This window comes from Ambystoma mexicanum, chromosome 3p (genome assembly GCF_040938575.1).
Source record: "Ambystoma mexicanum isolate Mex_15411 chromosome 3p, UKY_AmexF1_1, whole genome shotgun sequence".
Classification (NCBI taxonomy): domain Eukaryota; kingdom Metazoa; phylum Chordata; class Amphibia; order Caudata; family Ambystomatidae; genus Ambystoma; species Ambystoma mexicanum.
In genome coordinates this window covers 536,655,391-536,667,515 of record NC_090925.1, presented here as the reverse complement: position 1 = coordinate 536,667,515, position 12,125 = coordinate 536,655,391, and positions in this window count along the sequence as shown.

Sequence of the window (12,125 nt, the reverse complement as noted above, 5' to 3'; positions counted from 1 at the left end):
AAGCAGCACTGACCGTTTACAAATCAAAAGTTGTCTCATCAATTGTGTATGGAGCCGAGGCCATGCCGGCGATTCCAGAGGACATCAGGAAAAAACTTGCTCCATTTGGAGGAAAATACTACAACTTCCTCCCTCCACTCCGGCTGCGTCTATTAGGAGAGAACTAAGCCTAACATCTTTGAAAGGTACAGTGGACCTTAATGGCCTAATGTTTTTTTAGGAAAATCTAAACAACAAAAGAAAGAATCTACGTGCTCATCCATGAAGAGATAACTAAGGGATCAAACAAAATGCTAGCAACATGGGCTTGCAGAAACCTTAAACTGCTAGAAGAAATTGGCAGCTCTGAAGAGGAACTCCAAAGAAAAAGGCGAAAAAACGTTAAGAATCAGATTGGTGTAACACTCTGGAGACGGCTGCAAGAAACAATTTAACAATGCACCTATCAATCAACGCTCCAAAAATAAATCAACCGATGAACTATCTGGTCAAATTCCCAAACAAAAGGCTACGTTCGATTTTTATGAGAGCCCGGCTCAACGTCTTGAGAACAAATGAAATATTAGCAATCAGGGACAAAACCAGGGTAAACACGTGTAGATTTTGTGACCAGACAAACGCCATTGAAACACTCAGACACCTGCTCCTCACGTGTACGGGTCTGTCACTAAACAGAAGGACCCATCTGGGCCACTTGTTTACAGACTTCTGTAGTTTGGAGAGGAATACTGGTTGACCTACTTAATGAACGGTGCAAATAGGAAATCAGTTATCGCCGTAGTTAACTTCCTGGAGAACCTCGACCTGGATAACAAATGACCTACAGGAGTTGGTCTCAATTCAAATAGTGATTGTGGCTTCTAAAGTGAACATGCAAGGACCTGACCATGAACTGGAAAAACGAACAAGAAGAAGAATAGGAACAAAAACAAGAACTTATGAACAAACAATGATAGAAAGAACGAAATACTGACATAAGGACAGAGAGAATGAGAGAAAGATAGAAAGGAAGCAACCGACTTGTACAAACTGGTAAAACACAGTTAAATCAATAATTAAAAAAAATAAAAAGACAAAATATATTTTTGGAGGTGCCTTTGGTACTGTCCGATGCTGATGTACAGAGACTACTTCTCACTGTATTCATATTTATACTCAGAGCTTATCCTGCTCTTGTTAGGAGGAGCACTGACATATGTGCTTTTGTGCAAGATCCTAAGAATGGCCTGACTATTAGACGCTCATTGGCAGCAATAATGACACAGATCAGACTATTACCTCAGCATTTTACTGGAGGTACATATGGTCCTGTCTAACAAAATGCTCACAAAATACTTGATATGATCTTTTACTATTTGCTTCAAGTTCATCCCTACATTGTTTGGCAAATCACCAACACCTTTGTGTTCATGCTAGATTATAAACCGTCCAGTAATCAGCCAATTGCTTGTGGAAATCATAGAGCAGATTCAACAACTACCAGAGCATCTAATGAGTTTGCCTGAATAAAACAAGTTTTTCCTTCCTTAAAAGTAATTACAGGCAAACATGTGGTTTATAGAGCATATTGCATGTCCAGAGAGTGAGCATAGTCAACGACAAGTGGAGAGGCATTGATGATGGAGCCTCATGTATTGGTGCATAATATAAGCCTGCTCTACGTGTATCATTGTTTTTCTGATTTGGCTAATTCACACTGTGTATTTCATTGGTCCCAAGAAAGCAGTGGTCCCTTTGGTCCTTCCTACTCCAGTTGCCTTGGCAGAACCAGACATTGTGAGACAGCCAAGGCCCTATGTGATTGTGGCAGGTAAGTCAACCTCAATTTCTGATTCTGACCTCTCACACTCTTCTTCACCTGAGGATTCAGTCTTGGGTGACTTCTTCTTCTTCCTTTCTCGTACTGTGGATTTCTTTTTATGCAGGTACGGCCGGCTGCAGAACGACGCCACAGTGGTTATCGGATATATCCGGAAACCAGAGGGCCCAGATCTGCAGCCACTGAAAAGGGGAAAAAGCCGCACGTCAAAAAAACCCAAAGTGTCTTCAAGGAATAGATGCGATAATTCACCAGGTATGTAGATTAGTGGTCGATCCGATAAATGGTCCTTCCAACACTGTAGGCGTAGAGGAAAGAAGAGTAGCGTATCCAGGAATCCGGATTGCAGAGTCCCAGTGTAAACAAAAGAGAGGAAGAAGGAAATGAGCGTGAGAAGGAGCCCAGAGAGCTTGGGGAAAGGCAGAAGCCGAGCGAATAGAGAAAGCACCTGAAAGGGAGAGCAGCGGAGGAGAGCCAAGAAAGAGAGAGAGGTAAGGAGAAACAGAAGGCAGTATCTGGGCAGTAGGGCTGGAGAGCCGAAGGAAAGAGGGGCTCAGCGGAGCCAAGGGAAAAATTCACAATGAGCGCTGGCAACAAAGTGGAAACAGTAGCACAGTTGCAAGGCGATTGCCGCCAGCTTGAAACACCTGAAAAAGCAGACGGCGGCCATGATGGAAAGAAACACTAGAATGCTGCAAGCGATGCAGTCTAGCGTAATGGAGTAATTCTATGGCGGCCGCGTCACCATCGGTCCCACACTCTCACATAGAAGGAGGCGCATGACAGATTGTTCCCACTCCAGTAGCTTATGTGGGAGACACCTGGTCCTGTGGCAATATTCCTTAGAAAACCTTATTCAGGAAGGACTCTTTTAGATTTCCTTACTGAGTGCCAGATACAGATTCTGAAAGAGAGAGAGAGAGAGAGAGAGAGAGAGAGAAAGAAAGAGACCTAAGAGAAGTACAAGGGAATTTCCAAAAGCAGATGCTCACCTGAGAAAGAAGATATCTACTGACCTCCTGAATCAGATGAAGAGGGAGAACTATTTCTCAGCCAAGTCGATAGAAGCTTTTGATGCCATTCCATATGTACACAGATTGTTCAGTCAGACTTCAGCAATATTCACGGCAATCTGTATGTCCAGGATCCAGGGAATATCAAATGCCAAATGGTTACAAATAACCAGAAGGGAGCTTCTTCAGATGATCAACACCACCATAAAGGGACTCAATGCTATCAAGGAGGAGCTGAGTGCCATAAGACTAATCACTCTTCAGAACAGATATTTCCTGGACATGATCCCAGCTATGGATTGAGGTGTTTGTGCTGCAATCGGAGAATCATGTTGCATATTCATACCTTCTCACAACGACGAAAATGGCACCTTGACAGAGGCCATAACGTTGCTGACAAACCTACACGTCAAAATAGAGGATGAAGTGGAAGACATTGGGGATTACAGATGGTTTGGGTCAATATTCTTAGTTCCACAATGGATGGCGAACATTTTAAAGTTACTTGGAGTCCTGTTGGTGATGATCATTTTCGGGTTCTGTGTGATTAGGATAATAATCGCACAATGCAAGAAGACTGCAAAGAAAGCAGTAGGAATGAAGCTTGTGATTGATGTCGAATCAGGATTTGAACCTAAAGAGCTGACAAATGAAGATATCAGGGACTACATAAAGGCCAGAATCCATGCACCTAAGGGAATGAAGTTCCTCTATCCCAAGAACCACAAGAAGTATGTGGGGAGATGGATCTACTGCAGTCCCAATGGACAATGCATGCTTATGACCTGGAGTATTCATGAGCATGTGAAATCAGCAGGATGCCTGAATGGAGTTGTAAAGATATGGGTCCCAAAGAAGCACTTCTTCAGACGAGGATGTCTTGATGTGAAGACTGATGAGAGAGTGGTCGATGAATCACCCAGAGGGGGGAGTGTAGAGGTGGAGTCAAGTATGCCCACCAAAAGCTCTGCCCCCATGTTGCCTATATGTTGGCAGCCAGAAATGGAGACACATGCAGTACCCGTGAGGATGCCTATACCACAGAAAATCCTGGAAACAAGGTATGCATTGAGAAACCCCTATATGCATTCACGAAGAAGTAATGGCCTTTTGGACAAAGTCCCAGAAGAAGTGTGAAAATTAGTGAAAGAGAAGACTGGTGACGTCATGTGTAGTAGAGCTGGCACACCTAGAAAAGATGCACGCGATAAAAGAACAAAGATGTTCTTTAAGATCTGAAGAGGAGGTGTCGAAGGACAGCAACATTTCAGGCTCGAGATGAAGATGCTCATTAAATAGAGACACTGAAGAAAATGCAAATCAGTTTACACTTGTACAGACGCAGTAACGCAAGTAGACAAAGTGATCTTAAGGCTGTCTACATAGTGAATAGTTTGCGGCTATGCGCCAATGTATATACATAGGAATGTATAGAACCTGGATATTCCACAGTGCACTATCACAAGGGTTGAAAACCTGTGAATGGAAAGAGTTTCCAGTGTGGTGCAGTTGGAAAATTACTGATGGTGGAGGAGAAATTCCAGAAAGGCTTGGTTGGTCCAGCACCAAGAGTCGAGGCCATCGTGAGCCTGGTTGTCCATCCAGTAGTAACATGAACATGAGAAAGAAACAAACTTCTGTTTGAGGGGGAAGGCGTCAAAAGTACATAATTTAATAGAATTAAATGCAGCAAGAAGATCGAAAATGCGGTCTCCAAGACACATGGTCAGATCAAAATAGACATTGGGTCGAGCTACAATGAAACCAAGAAGATACTCCCTTTTATTCTAAGGCACATAGAGCTTCTGCAAGACCAAGTTCAAAGCCTTAATTGACTGTCAGACTGCAAGAGTCATGATAGATGTTGGGCTAATTGGGAGGGGAGGCATGATCACGCCGACCCTCCTGCACCTGGTATGGTAGCCTGTGTGCTGCTAGCGTGTGGAATATTCCATAAGGGGACAAGGGTGCCAAACCAATGGTAGAGGGCCATGTATCAAAGAGCCCTATAGTTTATGTAACCAATAGAGTGTTGAGTATTATTTTGACACAGAAGATGACTTGCACTTGGGATGGACTTAGTTGCCCACCTGACAGTAGAGACCCAATCACTTCTCCCGTCCGTATGGAACATATACCTAGATGTTCCCTGTAAGCCTATCGCATCCCCAAGTAGGTTTTTGTAGTTTGCTACTTATGATGAGTTTTTACTATAAAAGTTGTGTTTTTTATAACATGTGTTGTCTGTTGATTTCTGTTGTAACTCCCTGTTTTAGATAATTGCAAATAAAACAGACCAAGTTTTGTCAACTTCCTGAGTCAGTTTATTTATTGATATTTGAGTTATTTCTGCATCCCCATCTATCTTTAAGTATTGCCACCATGTCTTAAAGGGCACTAGGTCTATGTGTTCACATGGGAAGCCAACCTGCTTCATGTTTCCCTGCTTTCTATAGGTAGTATGCATGAGGTCAGTTCCCATCTGTACATGGGAGGTTGTGGATAACTGGCATAAGGTCCCTGATTCGAGGGGCATCTCTCCCTGATCAGAGGGTCCTTTCCCATACTCTGACTGGTGAAGGTGCCACAAGGCCTGTTTATATTTCTCAATTTAATGTGTTAAACTCTCACACTTGCTTCTCTCAGTCCTTATTTCTGTAGGTATTCAGAGAGCTGAATTTTTAACTCGGACACAAAGGCCTGACTGGCTTCGAGCATCCTGCTCTGAGCTCTGAGCCACTAACTGATCCTTTATTTCCTGTACTTCATCCTGAAAGGCTTCATTTTCTATCTGGGATTCTTGTATTTTATGCGCATATTCAAGGTGCTTTTCTTTCAAGAGACCAAGCTCTTTCTCTTGCGCATCTCTACAATAAACTGCCCGTGAAAGGTCTGCTTCTGCTTGCGTCACATGCTCTACAAGTTCTATAGTCTCTTAACTAATTCCGGTTAGTTTCTGAAATGCTGACTGACCCCATTCTGCATCAGTTTTCAACTTTAATGCATCTTGGTCTTTGATCAGCTGTAGATTCTGTTGCTTAAGAATATTTTAATCCTGGTGCATTTTATCAAACTCCTGTTGTGACTCAATCTCTTTTATGATGAAGTGACAGTTTTTCCATTTCAATTAATGTATGGTTTGTTTAAAGGCCATAATCTCATCCAACAACACTCTATTGTGAATAGTCTGATCCTACAATTCGTGTTGAATGTGGCTCACTTGTATTTCTTGTTGTCCTTTTGTAAAGTCCTTTGGCGTAAAGCGCTATATAAAGATTTAATAAATACAAATGCAATATTTCTGTACTCTCTTTGCATGCATCTTGCAGTGCAGCAAACTCTATTTCTGTCTCTGTACTCTCTTTCACTGAGTTTCCACCTTATTTTAAAATTACTCAATGAGTCTTTATTCTTTTAATTAAAAAATGTGAGTCTGCTGTGATCTGCCTTCTAGCTATATGTGTGCTTTCTGGACCTCTTTCAGGACCTCACTCTGATTCTGCACACAAGCCTCTTTATTCTGCAATCTCTCTTTCACTAATTGCAAATAGAAATATAAATGAGCTGTGAGTTGTGCCATTTGAATCTCCTCCTCACAAATGGTTGGCACAATGTAGAACTCTGTTAAAGATTGATGTAAAATGCTATTATTCTGCCCAATATCAGTTCCTACTGATGTGAGCTTTTGTACCATTTTAGTCTGCCAGCTCCCAGCTTCATTTTCTGTCCATTCATCCTGAATGAAAAACTTAGCTAGGAGATGCTTACTGGAATCACTAACTTCTATATTATTCATTTTAAGAATTGGTTTTTGCAACTTTGTAAAACTTTCTCTGTGCAGGGTCAAAAATCTCACCCTATTCTTGCTTGATTTCCACAATCAATGCCAAATCCAATATCAACTCAAACGAGATTACTTCTGCACTGTTGCTCTGCACAATTATATTTCTCTATACATCTCCATGACTCTCAGGAGTCAAGTTGCAGGGGTACTTTAACAAAGCATGAACAACCTTCTATCCACCTCAATGCACTTACACCAGAATGAAAAGCCTGTACCCAATGCACTTGTCATGAGTAAAAAAAAAGAAGCTAGATTCCAGCAGGCGAGCCCCCAAAGTGTAACGATATATTGAGAGACCACTCCTAACCTGATGAGTTCCTCCCCCCAATCAAGCTGCCACACAATAAATCATTTATCTAATTCAAACTTGCCCCAGGTATGATTCATATAGCGCCACATAGATCCCTCCCCTTGGGCCAACAATGAGCCAAGAACCAGGACTGGGCACAGAAAGAAGATATGTTTATTTAAATTTGCATCAAATGATTGCACATGCCACCTTCTATGTGGCACAAAACAAAACTTCAATGCAAAACTCACTTATTCTTTGAATTTTACTTTTGTTTTATGTCCATGGAGCACAGGCTAAATAACAGTTACACCCCCTTGTCCCACAAATCTCTTTTATGGCAACTTTAAATAATGCTTTGGAACATTACTAGATCATGAGCCTTAGCATTTCTTGATAAAGGTTTAGTTTTAAATCACATACACATTTCTGATTTTCAACGCAATTTCACATACAGCACTTGTAATGTTTCATTTCCCTGCACACTTGAAAATTATAGTAGTTTTAAAATCACACAGACTTTTGAGAATACATTGGATTGATAGAACCTTCCTTCCTACTTCATCCCAAAGCAATACAAAATCTCTCTGAGATCAGGGTCACTTACTCACTCTCAGGCGAGAGTGTGCATTTTTCAATGGAGAATTACAATTGGTTTGACTTGGCAAAGATCGTCTCTACCCAGCACCAAAAACCCAGGGTTCAGTTATAACCAGCACCCCTTTGCTTACAGGCCAAGTCTGGGGAGTGGTAACAGTTAGAAATTTAATTTTTGGACCAGGGCACCCCTTTCCTTTATGGAATTGTAGGGTTGATAGGAAAAATAGGTGTACCCAACAGGGGTGTTGCTAGGTCTGGAAAAGATCTGGGGCTATGCTAATGTCGGGACGGTCGGGACTCGGGGCTAGTAAGCCTTTTAGTTAAAAGCCCTGAGCTTCTATCCGTGGGCTACAACCAAAAGACCCAGTGCTATAGCCCCTCATCTCCCTCTGGCTACCCTTCTGGTACCCAATCACATTAACAGACTATAGTTTCTAAAATACATTGGGGATGAAATGTATTAATTTCAAAGGTTCACAAAATCACCCTGTGGTATTTGGCTATAGAGCAATTAATTACATTATTATTATTAATGCCCCCTCCACCATTTAACTCAGGAGAAGGTATTAATCAACAAATTCCCATATTTTTTTTTGTTGGACAAGTTACTTACATTCCAGACGCATTTTCCCTACCTCTACTAGCCCAACAGACTCGCCGCTGTTATGTCTATTGTCTATTGTTATGTCGAAACTGGACTATGTCAACTCTCTGTACCTGGGAGCACTGACATACCAACCCAACAAACTCCAAAGAGCCCAAAACGCTGCCGTCAAACTCCTCCTTGCCTTGGGACACAAAGACCACATCTCACCGCTCTCCGAATCCTCCACTGTCTCCCAGTCGGACGAAGGGCCACCTTCAAGACCCTATGCATTACTTACCGAGCAGTGCACAAGACCGGCCCAACGTACCTACAAGAGAAGATAAACCTCCCATCTTTCATCCTAAGATCAAGCACTGCCCTCTTTCTAGTGATTCCAACCTCTAATTCTGACAGGATCGGAGGATCCGCCTTTTCAACCTTGGCCCCAACTCTGTGGAACTCACTCCCCCCCACATATTCGACACACCCAAGACTACATGACCTTCTGCAAAGCTCTAAAAATCTGGCCCTTTCCATAATTCCGACTAAGACCATCTGAGGCGGCTGAGAACTTGCAACCCGATGACAAATGTTCAATGTGATCCCGAGCAATGACACCACTGAATGCGCCTATTAAGTCACTAATAAGTTTACTCTGAACGCAGCAATCACAAACGTGCACTTGAAATCCAGAATAGCTAGCTTGTTAGATCAAAAACTCCACCCAGACACTCACCTCCCCTATCACTATGTTCACTTTCTACTCTACACCAACACGCAATTAGTGCACAGCTACACCCCTTGGTCATTTTTGGACTAGCTGCTCACATACGAACAATACTCCATGTACACCTGAACATTCTGATAAAATGCAGCAACACCCCATGAAAACCGGCCTAGCTGCACACATAAGCATCCTACACAGGCCTAACGCAGCCAGATAACAGTTTTGGTAACCATCTTCCAGACTGCACACATTCAATTGATATGAAATACCACCACACCTAATGCTAGGCTGCACCTACCATGAGATGACAACATCAGCTGCGCACATAATTGGTGCACCCAAGCACTCTATGATACCTTACTCTCTTGACTGACCTGGACTACGGTCCCTGAGGGTGTTCAACTTACCAGCGATTTGAGGTCTTTCCAATGATATATAGAATGCTAGATAAATGCCAAATAACATAACATTGAAAAGCTCTGTTGTTGGTGATCAGGAAAGTCAGCAGAATGCCTCTTACATGGACAGGACAGGACCATCAGAATCCACCCTCAGTCAGGGATACTCTCCAGGCTCATTCGCTCTATGCAGCCTCTGTCCCCTCTCCTTGTGTAAGTCCCAGCCAGCTTCAGTATTTCCCAATTTCTGTCTTCCCAGGCAAAGTTAATCCTGCAGCACTTTATAGGCCTTTAACCGATATAATATTTAGGCAGGTATCTCAGGATTCACCCAGATGGCCTTTAGGCTAGTCCCCTTGAAGGTTTTTAAATGGCTCCCCCTTCCTGCTTGTGCAGCCTCTTTTTAACCCCTCTGTCCCACCCCCAAAATACTGAGATCAGGAGGTGTTAACTTATTAGCACTGAAATTCCATTGGACTTTGACAGTCCTCTCCTCCATCAAGGTTTAACCCCTCTCTACCAATAGGCGTTTGGAGTTATGAAACTGAATTGATCGGACAGAGGTACACACCTACTAGCATTTACATTTTTTTAAACATGTCGTTTTTGCACTCAAAAAGTCCTAAGTGACACCTTTCTTCATTTTACACATAAACATCATAACACAGATATTTTTAGACTCCTCTACTCATGGTGTACTCATAAGAATTATCCCTATGTTGGCAAGATATTACATGTGCAAACTGTGGTTTTTCACCATTTACATATAGTTAATACAGGGTAGTGTCACCAAACTTTACAAGGCAGTCTGCAGCAGTCCAGCACGAGAGTCTTTCTACTGTCCTAACTGTGTGAGGTGGAGCCTATAACTACCCACACCTACCGCGGAGCGGTGAGCGGAGCTGGGAAGCAGAGGTGAGAAGCAGTCTGCAGCAGTTCGCTGCAGACGCGGAGTCAGAGTCGCATGGAACCAGACGTAAGACCACAGAAGTCTTCAAAAACCACATGGTTAATGGCGACCGGATTAAAGGAGAGGAGTAAGTCCGAATCCGCAGTGAGACAGGCAGTGAGACAGACAGTGAGCCCTGTTGAGGAAGAGGTCTCTGGCCGTCCGGCCTTAAAGTCGGGGGCCAAAACTACACCCCGACCTTTGAGGAGATAGGAGTTCCGAGAATCAAGCAAACACCTACGGGGGGGTCGTCGGAGATTCTAACACTATCGAGACCCCCAGGGGCAGTAGTGGGGCAGATGCGAGGAAAAAACAAAGAATAACGAGAGTGTTCTCGGAAAACGGATCACGTCAGAAGTGGAAGCACCCTTAGACGGTGAGATTCTGTGTCCATGGAGTGGAGCAGAATCTCGGGGGGATGAACTTACCAGCATGAGTACCCCGGTGTCTGAGGCCGATCCTACGGCTGGCTTCTCGCAGTCTCCGCTGGAGACGAGTGACGTCTGTGCGAGCGTGGTCGGAGGACGGCGCCCGCCTGACGCCAGGCGGAAGTTCAGGAGCGAAGGGCTAGGCCGGAGTCCAAATGACGAAGAAGGAAGGAGAAAGGAGGATGAAGAGGAGAAAGCGGAGGACGTGGAGGCCGCGGTCGTAGAGGCGGGGGTCTCGTCTCAGAACGAAAGGGCCCCCGTCAACAAAAGCCTCCCAGGAAACAACGATGGGCCCGTGAAGGGACCAGGAGAGCCAGAGTCAGAGGCAGAGGCACTGAGGATCAACCCTCAGTGTCCAGTGCAAAACCAACCAAACAGCCCAGGAGGGAGCCGCGGAAAACCGTGGAGCCAGCAGACCACTACTCTGGAGTACGAACCAGGGGGAGTGGTAGCCCAGAAGACGAGTAAAATAGAAATAAAAGCTATGATACACCAAAGGAGCAGTGAGAAAGAGAGCTGTACTAAAATAAAAGTAAGACGGACTAAAAGAAGATCACATGAAAATAATACCACTAGTGGGGCTATTGCCAGCGAAACTGACTCTGAAGATGAATCGGATGTGGCGAGTCGCAAAGACTCGGAGGAGGGGCTGAGTGCAGTAGATTCAGACCTAGAGATCATCGAACCTGAGGGCCCAGGCGATATAATAAATGGATCAACGGAATTGGAAGCAAACCAGAAGACCCCGGCAAAGGGGCAAAAAGGGGAGAAAATGGGGGAAAACCACCAACTATGTTTGAAAATAAGAAAAAAAGGAACGAACCCAGGGACAAAAAAGGCAAGAACTGAATGGAAAACGGGCAGAAAGGGAGGGATCGAACAGACAAGAACGAAAGAGACGAAAAGAAGAGGTTCCCAAAGGAAAGGTTTACCGGCTCCTATCATATTGCACCCATTAAAGAACTTCTTCATACAACATCATAAAAGAAAGTTACTAATTGATGACGAAGTTTCCGATGCTGAATTGTTGGAAGCGGTCGGGGAAACGCCATCTGCGCCAAAGCAGCGAAGAACCGAAAGTGGTCCGTTTGTGTCCATCAGCCAAGACCAGGCGAAAGAGGCAATCTCGGAAAAGACGGCAACTCAGAGTGTAGCCCCTCCTAGGATCAGTGAGATGAGTGGTCAGGAGGCAGGTACGGAAAGAGAACAGCTACGTGTCCTCCCCCCTGGACCGCTAATGAAAACCCCAAAAAATGGGACCAAAGAGACGGAACAGAAAAGGACTGAGCAGGAGGGGGAGAACAACAAGGAGCAGGCTTCTGCAAACCCACAACTTGGGGACATGACACAAAGAGGGGTACCTCCATCGGACAGAGAACAGTCTACGGCATGGACTAAACCACATCTGACGACAGGCTCCCCCATGAAAGCAGCCATCGAAGCAAGGGATGCGTCGAAAGCAATCTGGGACC